A 13492-nucleotide genomic window follows, 5' to 3' on the forward strand; every position below is an offset into this window, starting at 1 on the left:
TTTCATTGATCAAATGTCTAGACATTAGAAAGGTTGTTTCCCTACTGTGATTTCTGCCTATGGTGATGATTTGTTCAAAGTCTCTTTTAGTTGTGCAGGAAATAAACTCAGGGTGCTAAATAAAGAACCTTGGAACATTCAAAATCATCTTACTGTGATGTACACTCCAGATGTTCTGCAGAATGTCTCAATGAATAATTTGATCTTGACACCATTTTGAATTCAGATTTATCGCTTGCCTTTCTTAAGAAAATCCAAGGCCTTGGCAAAAGCGTTGGGTGATCTTATTGGTTAATTCTTAGAAGTACACAAAGATTCACTTGATGAAGGATGGGGTCCTTTTTTTCGTATTTGAGTTAAACTCTCGGTTGTTAAGCCACTTCCTCGAGGTTGAATGATAAGCCTCCCAAAGATTACAAATGAGTTTTTGATATGAGCGTCTATCGAAGTTCTGTTTGAATGTAGTTTACTTGGCCATCCTTTTGAAAAGTGCATTAGTTTCCTGGAGCGCATGGATAGTGGTAATGATAATGATTTCCTCTACAGACCTTGGATGAAAGGAGCCAAACTTCCTACAATAGGTTATGACAAGTGTAGAACTGATTTTTCCACGGGAAATACTTGTCCACTTTTGACTCGTTTTGCTCAAACCACCCTCAATTCAACCATTCCCCGATTAAACACTACTGCCAAACCTCAGCCTTGAGTTTTACTACGTGGAGAATCATCCTCGTGTTGTGTTTTGCGCCCTAAATAAAACTCTATTTCAATGTAATCTTGAACATTCATTTATCAATAAAGAAACAGATTTATTTACTTACTTGTTTAATGTGTTATTTGGTTCATGTAATCACTTATTTGATTTATAAGACAGGCTTCCTATCTTAAGCCACTCCTCAACACGTGGAAATCATGCGTGCAGCATGGTCCGCCGAGGTTTCTCGGCATGGCTTTCCCACCAGCACACGCGGATAGTATGTAGTGCATACCATCTGCACCAAATCCATTTTTTTTTTTCAATTTTTCATGCTTTTTCATGGAATTAATTTTGATTTTTTTGTGTAATTTTGTATGTAAATTTTATTTTTTAAATTTCAACTCTAATTATCAGTGTGCTTTTTTTTAATTCATTTTAGATATTAGTAGATTATGAACCTAAAAAAGATAATATTTATAATTTTTTTTTTTGCTTAATTGGTTATCTTATTTTAAAATTTAGTTATTTTATCTTTTTTTTTTCTAAAAAAAATTAAGGTCAAATATTTTATATATTCATTATTCAAATAGTTGTTTATAAAATGACGTTATTTGAAATTTAAAAATATGATATTTTTAATAAAATAATCTAGATTTTTTTTTTTTGGAAAACTAACCAAATATTTTATCAACTTTCAAAAATTTATTATTTTATTTAAATTAAATTATAAAATTAGATAAATGATATTTATTTATCATTTTATTTTATTAGATATTTAATTTTATTTTATTTTTAAAAAAATAACAAGAATTTTGAAAAGTTAGTTGATAATTTTGAAAAGATATTTAGGTTTGTTGTAAACTTACTTTTTCAAATTTATAGGTTTAATTTTAAATTAATAATTTAATTTATTTTCGAAAATAATATTTAATTATTTAGCTTTTTTGAAAATTAATTTAATTGATTATTTAATTTAAATTAAATAAATCCTATAATCAACTATCCAATGTTGTTACATGTGTGTTTTATTTATTATTTATATACAAATTTATTTTATAAAACCTATTATTGTTTGATCTAAATTGCTATGGTTAACTTGTTGACATATCTAATGATTTGATTTTAACCATATTCCAATTGTGAATAGGTTAAATAAATAATATGTAACATGTAAATTTTATAATCTTCTTTCATTTGTGTATAAACCTTGTAATATTATAGGATCCATCCAAATCAGTGTGTGTCTATGTCTATATGTTTGCTTTGGGCCTAGATGCATATAGGGAGCTCATTTAATTTTGATAATTAAAATGGATTAGGTTGCCAAAACAAAAATGTCACTATGATAGTTTTTATTTAGGTCCAATTAGTATTGGAGTTATCCAATGAATAACAATTGTTTAATTAAGGTTAAATTTCTCTCTTTTGGGCATTGTGTGAGAGTTAGGGGGCCATTAGTAGTGAGTAAGACATTCTGAACACAACCCTCCCTCACATGAATAACCACAACTGTGAATGTCCATTTGTCTTATTTGAATAATTATAATAGGTTAATTACACTAGTTTAACCTAATAAAATTGATTAGCAACATAATTAATTTTCAAAATATATGAAATTTATTTTTCATCAGATTGTTTTGAAATTAATTTTAAAAAAAAATACACTTAGTTTAATGAAATTAATTCAAGATAAACTATATGTATTTTTTTTATTATTATTTAATTAAATAAAGAAGTTATAACTAATTAGATTTTTCTAGATACTTAATTATTTAAATTTTCTTAGAAAATATATTAAGTTGAAAAATTAATTTTTTAAATTGATTTTGGATCAACTTAAATTAGAATATTTTGTTTTGAAATTAATAATTAAATAGATTTTTTTTAGAAAATTAGTTATTCAGATATTCTTTAAAAATATATTTAGATTAAAAATTTGTTAATTTTTAGATCAACTTAAATTGGGATTTTTTTTTTTTTCAAATTAAGGTGATTAGTTTAAGATACTTAATTTGTTATTTAATTAAATTTTGAAAAATTATTTCAGTTGAAAATTTAGTTATTTTAGAATAACTTAAATTAGATATTTTTTAGGTTTTTATTTTATTATATTTTAAATAATTTCAAAATTATATTTATGTATAAATTTTCAAAATTAAATTAAAGTTGAAAATTATTTTTTTAAATTAGTTTTAGACCAACTTAAATTAAGTAATTTCATTATTAAAATATATAGATTAAAATAAATGATTAACTAAAAATACATTATTTTTAAATAATGAGCTTTAATTAAAAGGATATTTGATCTCCATTGGGTTCTACATAGTTCTTGTTTTAGTGAGATTCATCCCTAATAAATATTCGTTTATTAGTAATTTAACGCCGTAGAATCTCAAAGGATAAGTATTATTGTAAGTTTTTTATTCTTAGTAACGACCACCCCAATAGTGGTTGCTAAGAGTAGGGCTTACAAAGTATGAAACAATGGTAGAAGCTCATGAAATAAGAATGACCTTGACTCTCGCCTAAACGAAACAACATCAGATTCTCTTTTCGATTGAATAAAAGGTTGCTAGAATGGTGTCCATTTTAGATGAGCAGACTACTCTATTCAATGAACGATATCTTTGACTCTCACCTAAACGAGACACTATATCAATTTGTTAGAAACTTTGGAAAATAATTGAATATGTTTTAATTTTTGGTATTTTTGCAAACATATTTTCTTTACTTGTAATTTTCTAAATTTGTGTATAAATTTATTTGAACCAAGTAATTTATTTTTCTTTATTGATATTTGTAGTGTCAAAATGAACAACCCTCACCCCAATCCTCAACTATTATATGCCTTTGCAACTAAACTCTATAGTGCGAAGATGTCTCCTGGTCAGAGCATCACTTCACACTTACTTTTGATGAACTTAAAGTTCCAAAAAGCAAACTTGCTGGGAATTATTTTATCAAAAGAGCAATGGGTTCAGTTCATTCTCAATAGCCTTTCACCTGAGTATAACAAATTTGTTGTATCTTACATGATCAACAACTTCAAACTCGTCCAACATGGATAAGCTAGAAGTTGAAATGCGTGCTTATAAGCAGACATTGTCACTGGCAAGGAGGGATCGCTCTAGAGTTATAGATAAGGGCAAGAGGAAAGCTGAAGATATTGAGGATGATACATCCGACAATGCTGCTTCTTCGAGTTCAATTTTAAGAGCCAGAATTCAAATTGAACCGGAAATAGAGACAATCAAAGAACAACTGAACAGACGTATTCTTGTACGTTCTCACTGTGGAGGGAATGGACATTTTAAAGCAAGATGCCCCAGACTTGTGAACCATAAGGACGAAGGTAACACTTTTTTTTTTTTTTTGAATAATGTATTTTAGAGAATGACAAATCCATTTAGATTGTTGATTCTGGATCTACTAACCATGTTTGCTCTTCATTGCAGCTGCTTGAAACTTGGGATTACTTAAATCCAAGGGAGTTGAAGCTCAAGGTTGGGAATGGTAAATTAGTATCGATCCAAGCTAGAGGAAAAGCTCGCCTCAAGTTTTAGAATAAATTTTTAATTTTAGACAGTGTTGTTTGTTTATTCCAAATTTTAGTAGAAACTTGATTAGTGTTTCATGTTTACAAACACAAAGTTATCAATTAAATTGTTCGAGTTCTATTTCCACTATTTCTCGTAATGGCATTCAATTATGTTTTGCTCACATAGAACAAGTGCTTTATGTTTTAAGACCAGATATACTGTTTGCACTCATGAATGAACTTTTTAATATTGCTAAACCTAGAAACCATAAAAAGAAAAATATTGATAATAATGATGAGACATATCAATGGCATTTACGACTTGGTCATATAGGCTATGATAGACTTCACAGGTTAACGAAAGGTGGTCCATTGAAAAATGTTACCTTAGGTGAATTACCAGTTTGTGAGTTTTGCCTAGAAGAAAAAATGGCTAAGTGTTATTTCTCTGCAAAGGGAGAGCGTGCCAAAGAACCTCTAGGATTAGTACATTTAGAGGTCCACAGACATCTGAATGTAAAAGCGAGAGGAGGTTATGAGTACTTTGTCACTTTCATTGATGATTACTCTAGATATAGTTTTCTTTGCCTAATGCAAAAGAAATCTGAAACGTTTGAGAAGTTTCAGGAATTTCATACTTTGGCTCAAAACTAATTAGGTAAAACATTTAAGATCTTGCAAACTGATAGGGGTGGAGAGTAAATGGATATGCAGTTCAAAGATCATTTAATTGAACTTGGAATTGAATCGTAATATACTGCCCCTGGCACTCCACAACAAAATGAAGTTGTAGAGAGAAGAAATCGCACACTTTTAGAAATAGTTAGATCTATGCTAAGCTATCAACTCTGTAAACATCCTTTGAGGGATATGTTATTCAGATGGAAAATGATATTCTAAATGTTGTTCTATCTAAATCAGACCCCAAGACACCTATAGAACTATGGAATGGCTGTATACCTAGTTTACGCAATTATAGAATATGGGATTGCCCTGCTCATGTTTTAAGAAAGAAAGAAGGCAAACTAGAAGCGCGAACTGAGGTTTGCATGTTTATCAGAAATTCTAAAGAGACTAGGAGTGGACTATTTTATAGTCACAAGGATAATAAAGTATTTATTTCTACAAATGCCACATTCCTTGAGGAAGACTACATTACGAACTTCAAGCCGCAAAGTAAAGTAGTATTGGAGGAAATACTTTCAGATATAACTCCAACTAATGTTCTAGCATCTTCTACTCAAGTAGAGGATAATCCCACTCCCTCAGTTGAACCAATGCAAATTAATAAAACTGAGAAATCTACCACTAATATTCATGTTCAGAAGGTCACGACTCCTCGTCGTAGTGGGAGGGTTTCCACAAAACTAGCCCGTTATGGCTTGGATCGATGATGAAATCAATATGGCCATTGGTGACGGTACTGATGATGATCCATTAACCTATAAATAGGCAATGGTAAGTCCGGAACGGAAATAATGGTCACCTGACATAGATTCAGAAATGGATTCCATGAAAAGAAATAAAATCTGGGAATATGTAGATGCACCTGATGATCATCATTCAATTGGATGTAAATGGGTCTACAAGAAGAAAATAGGTGTTGGTGGAGAAGTCAAAGGGTTATACCCAAAGAGAAGGTGTGGACTATGAGGATAGATCACCATCTTGACGAGAAAATCTATATGGAGAAACCAGAAGGTTATAAGCTTCCATGATAGGAAGAGAAAGTTTGCAAGCTCAATAGGTTAATTTATGGACTTAAGCAGGCTTCTCACTCTTGGAACAAAAGGTTTGATGAAATAATCAAAACCTACAACTTTCACCAAAATGAAGATAAAGAAATTGTTTGGAGCAATTGTTTGGAGAAGTGTGAAGCAATTTGCAATATCAAACTCTACCATGGAGGCCGAATATATAGCTGCCACTGAGGCTGCTAAGGAACTAGTACGGAAAAGAAATTTCTTTACAGAACTTAGTGTTGTTCCTAGAATATGTGTGAAGAGGGGATGTACTGGTGGAGAAAGTTGATACTAAAGACAACTTAGTTGATCCATTCACCAAAATTTTGACAGTCACTACATTTGAAAAGCACAGAACGAATCTGGGATTAATTGAAATGTACTGATTGTTTTATTTTAGTGCAAGTGGAAGTTTGTTGGGTTTTGTGCCCTAAATAAAACCCTATTTCAATGTAATCTTGAACATTCATTTATCAATAAAGAAACAGATTTATTTTATTACTTGTTTAATGTGTTATTTGGTTCATGTGATCACTTGTTTTACTTATAAATTCATCCAAAACCTTTTCATATTGATGTTCTTATTTATTGTGATGTCAACACAGTGGAAAGTAATCAAGATAATGTGACTAAATATATTCCTATGATTTATCACTACACAAGGTTTAACTGATAGGATAATCTACAATGTAGTTTACTTGCATCTCGGATAAAGTGCTACGTCCTTTCCAAGGCATTGGTTAATGTAAGCTTGGGTTGGATGTATGGAGTATGCATTAGAAGGGACCAATATTGAACTTGGATAAGATATAATAAACTTACCGTAATATCTTTCTAATTTAATATCACCTAGTTGATCTTAGATCAAATGATCTCAATCCTGAGATGGTTAGGTTCTAATTCGGTTGTATTATTTATGTTCTTCAATTTATTCGTTAAAATAGATCTTCTCATGACATACAAATTTTGGACATGGTAGTTCAATTGAGTGGGAGCGCTAATCATAGATACGAAACCTATAGCTTCTATCTGGACATAGAAGTGAAATGATGATTTTCTTAGAGCTTGGCTTAAAAGAGATAAATGGTTGAGTACTCATTTCAGTAATTATATTAGTTTATTGAAATATCATTTATAGGTAGCAAGTGTGTTAAGGATAAAATACATTGAATGGTGTAACGGTAAATTTGTCCATACTCAATGTAGATCATCTATAAAGGATCATTGATTATTAGGATTATAAAAAAATGGATAATTCATAGCATATCTATATCGTGGAATATATAGAGCGCTCTATATAATTAAGAGTGCAATTCAAAATTTATAGTCGTGCAAGGAGGAATTAATAAGTTAGAGAATTTACTTGGTAAATTCTAGAGCTACTTATTGGAAGCTTGATTATATAGGCCCACGGTCCCCACACTAGTTGAGACAATACTGCTTGTAAGACTCAGTTAATTAGTTTTAATTAATCAATTATAATTCTAAAATTAGGCTATGTCTTACTTATGAATTTTCACTAAGCAATTGCTTAATTGTGTAGAAAAGCAGTTTTATGGTTTATTTATTAGATAATTAATTATAATTATTAAATAAATAGTTTTGGCATTTATGGGATTAAAATTGGAAAATATGGCACTTGTGAAATAAAAGATAAATGGTTGAAATAATAGCAAAATTATAATTAGTGGGGCCCATCTATATGGCCGGCCACTGTGGCTTTATGTTTGCTATTATTTTTTTTATTTTTTATTCATATAATTTAAATCCTAACCATAGGTAAATAGTATAAAAGGAATAGGATGGTCTCATTCTCATCCAACTCATATAACCTAGTTTACATTCTGTCAGACAACTATAGTTTTTGAGACCTCGTTCTTCTTTCTTCTATTTTGAAATCTCCTTCATTATTCTATATTAAATTTTGAGCTTATAGTGAGTGAGTGCATGCCCACCCATAGCAAGTCTAGTACTCAATCATAGTGTGTAAGACTGTGAGTAATCCAACAACCTGAAGGAGAATCGGGCTCAGATCTTGATAATACTCTGCGATAGAAAGGAACAAGAGTTAGAGATCTGAGTGGGATGAGTCATATTATTTTGTTGCAGTCAGTGTAAGATTTCTCAACTTTATATGTGTTTAAATTTGATTATTTTAGAAATTCATACTTAGGATGTTAATCAACATACTTGTTAGTAAATCTAGATCTTGGTAAAATATATTCCAGCACTTCGACCCTGCCACCTTCTTCTCAATCAATACATTCTCGATTTGCAGTAACCTTTTCGAATCCAACTTCCCTGCCAACAATACCACAACATATGTCTTCCACACTCCTTTCCTCTACAACAAGCCATTACATTACCACCTTTAGCCAAAATAGAACCAACTTCCATGACAACAGCCTCACACCAGCCACCAATCTTTTTGGAATTTTCACAACTGACATTGACATTGGGACAGTAACAAGACCAATTTTCCATGTTGCAACTTCCCCCAACCCCGATAGTAGCATGTATATCAACCAACACTTCCATTAACACAACCCCTCCTTTGTTTAATCCATTACTAACGAACAGACCTCTAATTACAACTACTCAAATTCATACTTCAACAATATACAAAGAAAATGGCCCACTTGAAAACTTACCAAAACTAGGGTTGAGCATAAAATTCAGAAAACCTAAAAAATCGTTCAAACTGACCTACCAAACACTGTTGGAACCGAAACTTGAAAAAAGTACTAACGGTTAAAATTGCCATTGAATGGTCAGGTTTTTTAGGTAATAGTAAACGACCAAAAAAACCAAAATGATCGTTATATATATATATTAATTTATTAAATTTTTTTACTTCATGTATTGTAGTTACTAATAATATATTATTATTTTATTAATATAAAAGTTAAAAAATAAGATAATTAATTTTTGAACAATTAATTTGTATGTTTGTAGTTGTAAAATATAAAATAATGTGTTTATTGAATAAACTGGATCATATTTTAAAGAAAAAAAAAAGAAGTTCAGTTTGGGCAGTTTAAACTGACCAACTGAGGTTCAAAACAGTCAGTTGGATTGGTCGGTCAGTTTTTAGATTGCACCAATCGAGACCGAAAACCAAATTCTAGATTTTTTATATAGAAAATAGCCGACCAAACCGACCGATGCTCAACCCTAACCAAAACGACAATGCGAATCACTAACAATGAGGGAATTCCTTAATCGTTGTCGCAGCCAAAATTCAATTGTTGATGCCTCTCCCTTATCACTAGGAGAAGGTCCAAGTCAAAATGATTTCTATGATGATATGGATTCGGATGGCTTTATTGATAACTCTGCGGAGATTGTTTTGCAATCCCACGATTCATTATAAAAATTTTAAGTTGGAATGCACGAGGTTCGGGAAATTCGAGTGCATTCAGACATCTTCAATTGCTTGTTAAATAACAATCGCCCCATATTTTATTTCTTATGAAAATAAAACTTCCTATGAACTCAATTTCCCGTTTTCGACAATCTTTAAAATTCAATAATGGCCTTGAATCACCTCGAATTGGTCTCAACGGTTGTTTGATGCTACTTTGGCATGACAATGTTGATGTTACTCTTCTTAATTATAAGGGCTAGACAATATTGATTGGATCAACTCAAAGATTGTGAGCTAAGGCCTTTTCATTATATAGCAAAGGTATTACAGAAATAGCCAAAGGCCATTTAAAATATAACATGTGTACATAGAAGGGAATATTACAGAATTTCATGTAACAGATTTATTGGAAAATCATACAACAATAAGGTCTTCCTTGAGATTGCATCTATTGCATTCCATGTCAGCAGTGTCCTTTTCCTCCATATCAGCATCTTTATAATTAATTTCTTTGACATTACCTTTGCTAGGCCTTCTCTTTTGAGGCCTCATTCGATAAAAACATTGCATTTTTCCGTGATGGAAGGACGTACGGAGCATTCTAGCAAAAGACATTTATACATGATATGATCTATAAAATTACATTTGTATGACATCTTATGTTTCTTACAAATACATTTGTATGGCATCTTATGTTCGCAATGCTTCATAAATGACAAATACTAAGTTTAAAAAAAACAATTAAAATAAGATTAAAAAGATGGTTGAATGAACACAAAATTGTATAACAAACAATCCTTGCTCGATCGATACTTCCAAGCTAGATTTAATTCAATCGTCAAGAGAGTGTTAGAAATACTGTAAACTCAGAATATAGCCCTAATTAATTCATGAGAATCAAATAATAGAATATAGATTAGCGGAAGCGTACCGGAGTCCATAGAATCGATCTTTGATTGGTATGATCTTCCAATTTTGCATCAAAACCTTTGAAACCTTATTTTCCTGATGATGGGGGTTCAGGAACTCTGTAAAAATATGATACGATGCAAAATGGGGACCCATACCTGTTATATTACCAACAGACAAACCTGTTGGCAATATTTTGGACTATTTCTATTTGGCCCCTCATCAATATAGAAATTGTCTAATTGGTATCCACATATTAAAATCATGACAATCATGCCCTTAAGTCATAAACTTTATTCCAAAATAGACCACATAAATTTGACTTATTTATTTGATGACCCAACACACATTTTATATATACAATTGTGACCCTAATTATTTCTAACAATCTCCCACTGGGTCACATATGTAAACATATAAATGTGTTAACCTTATTGAGCTCATAACTTTGTCATCATAACCATAGGCATGTGCAATCTCGTCCATTAACTATATCAACATAGGATCAAAGCGATTTTCGTTGTATCAATCACAACTAAACCCATCAATGGTCACATATATCAACATAGCCAAATGACATAGATCAATCATGATAATGTGGTATGAAAATTACATGCATGGTGATCTATTCATGTCAATTTTCAATTGGTCGACCTACTTTACTTTATGGAGATCAAAACTTTAGCTTAAATGTACAAAGTGAAATAAACTGAATAACATAATTTCTGATCAGAAAAATATCCAAATACACATGTTTCATGAAACAAATAAAACACACTAAAGACAAACTCCCACTGAATCTAGATGTCCTCATAATCTAAAACACCCATACGAGCAGTGTGCTCATGAAAGACCTTGGGTGGCAAACCCTTAGTAAGGGGGTCTGCAATCATGGAGTTTGTACCTAAGTGTTCTATACAAATCTGTCCACTTTGTACCCTTTCTTTTACAACAAGGAACTTGATGTCAATGTGTTTTGACTTCGTCGAGCTCCTATTGTTGTTGGAATACAATACAGCTGATTTATTGTCACAATACAACTTAAGTGGTCTTTCAATTCCATTCACAATACGCAGCCCTGTGACAAAGTTTCTCAGCCATATACCATGGTTGGATGCCTCATAACATGCAACAAATTCTGCTGCCATGGTGGATGAAGCTATGAGTGTTTGTTTTGCACTCCTCCATGATATAGCTCCACCACCTAACAGATATATGTAGCCCGAAGTGGATCTCCTACTATCTTGGCATCCCGCAAAGTCAGAGTCAGAGTACCCAATGATCTCAAAGTGATCTGACCTCCTATATGTGAGCATGTACTCTCTTGTTCTCTTCAAATATCTCATAACCTTTTTGGCTGCTTTCCAGTGATCAATTCCTGGATTGCTTAAGTATCTGCCTAACACTCCAACAATGTACGCTATATCCGGACGCGTACAAACTTGAGCATACATTAGACTCCCAACAGCCGAAGCGTAGGGAATCTTTTGCATTTCTTGAATTTGAAGGCTTCCTTTAGGGCATTGTTTAAGACAAAATTTGTCTCCTTTAACGACAGGGGTATCACCTGGTCTACAATCTTGCATGCCAAACCGTTTGAGTACTTTATCGATATAGCCCTTTTGTGATAATCCAAGAATACCCCGAGAACGGTCTCGATGTATTTGAATTCCTAACACAAAGGAGGCGTCACCAAGATCTTTCATCTCAAAATGCTTGGATAGAAATCTCTTAGTTTCGTGCAATAAGCCTATATCATTAGTGGCAAGCAATATGTCATCGACATATAGAACCAGAAATATACACTTACTCCCACTAAACTTATGATACACACAATCATCAACAGCATTCATCTCAAAACCAAATAAGAGAACCACTTGATGAAATTTGTGGTACCATTGACGGGAAGCTTGCTTGAGTCCATAGATGGATTTTTTTAATTTGCAAACCATATTCTTTGGGTCACCAACCACAAAGTTTTCTGGTTGCTCCATATAAATTGTCTCATCAATGTCTCCATTGAGAAACGCTGTTTTAACATCCATCTGATGTAACTCAAGATCAAAGTGAGCAACAAGTGCCATTATTATCCTGAAAGAGTCTTTCGATGAAACTGGAGAGAAAGTCTCTTTATAATCAATGCCTTCTTTCTGAGTATAGCCTTTTGCTACAAGACGTGCCTTAAACCTCACCACATTACCATTTTCATCCCTCTTGGTTTTAAATATCCATTTACAACCAATTGGTTTTACACCTTCTGGTAATGGGACAACTTCCCAAACTTTATTGTCTTGCATAGACTTATTCTCTTCATTCATGGCATCATTCCACTTTTGAGAGTTAGAACTTTTCATGGCTTGATGAAAGTTGATTGGATCATCTTCCATCATTCCAATGCCATCCTCATGTTCTTGAAGATACACTATATATTCATCTGGATTAATAGCATTTCTTCTTTCTCTAGTGGATCGTCGCAAAGGCACTTGTTCTTGAGGTTGTTGAGTTTGTACCTCTGGGGTTTGATTGACTATGTTTGGTTGCTCTTGATCTAAAACTTGATCAATATTAGGATTAGAATCCTGAACATTGTCAAAAGCAACTATTGGAATAGGAATCAACTCATCTTCAAGAGAAGTGGGTGATTCTAAATCCTCCTCAAAAACAAAGTCTTTAACCGTATTTCTCCCCCCAAACTCAATATCCTCAAAAAACTTTGCAGTTCCCGTTTCAAATATATTCTTTACTTTGGGATCATAAAACTTGAAACCCCTAGATCGTTCGTAATATCCAATAAAGTAGGCGCTCACAGCTTTAGGTTCCAGCTTCTTTTCATTTGGCCTATAAGGCCTAGCCTCAGCTGGACATCCCCAAACATGAAAGTGCTTAAGACTAGGCTTTCGCCCTGTCCAAAGCTCATAAGGTGTTTTTGTACCGCTTTAGTTGGTACCCTATTCAAAATGTAGGCTGCTGTCTTAAGTGCCTCTCCCCAGAGTGATTCTGGTAAGGTTGAATGACTGATCATACTCCTTACCATATCTTTAAGAGTACGGTTTCGTCTTTCAGCAACACCATTCATGCTAGGAGATCCTGGCATGGTGTACTGTGGGACAATTCCACACTCCTCTAGATATCTGGCAAAAGGTCCTGGACGTTGTTCACCTGATCCGTCATATCTGCCATAGTACTCACCACCACGGTCAGACCTGACTTGCTTTATTCTTTTGCTAAGTTGATTCTCA

Source organism: Cannabis sativa, chromosome 9, assembly GCF_029168945.1.
Source record: "Cannabis sativa cultivar Pink pepper isolate KNU-18-1 chromosome 9, ASM2916894v1, whole genome shotgun sequence".
NCBI lineage: Eukaryota > Viridiplantae > Streptophyta > Magnoliopsida > Rosales > Cannabaceae > Cannabis > Cannabis sativa.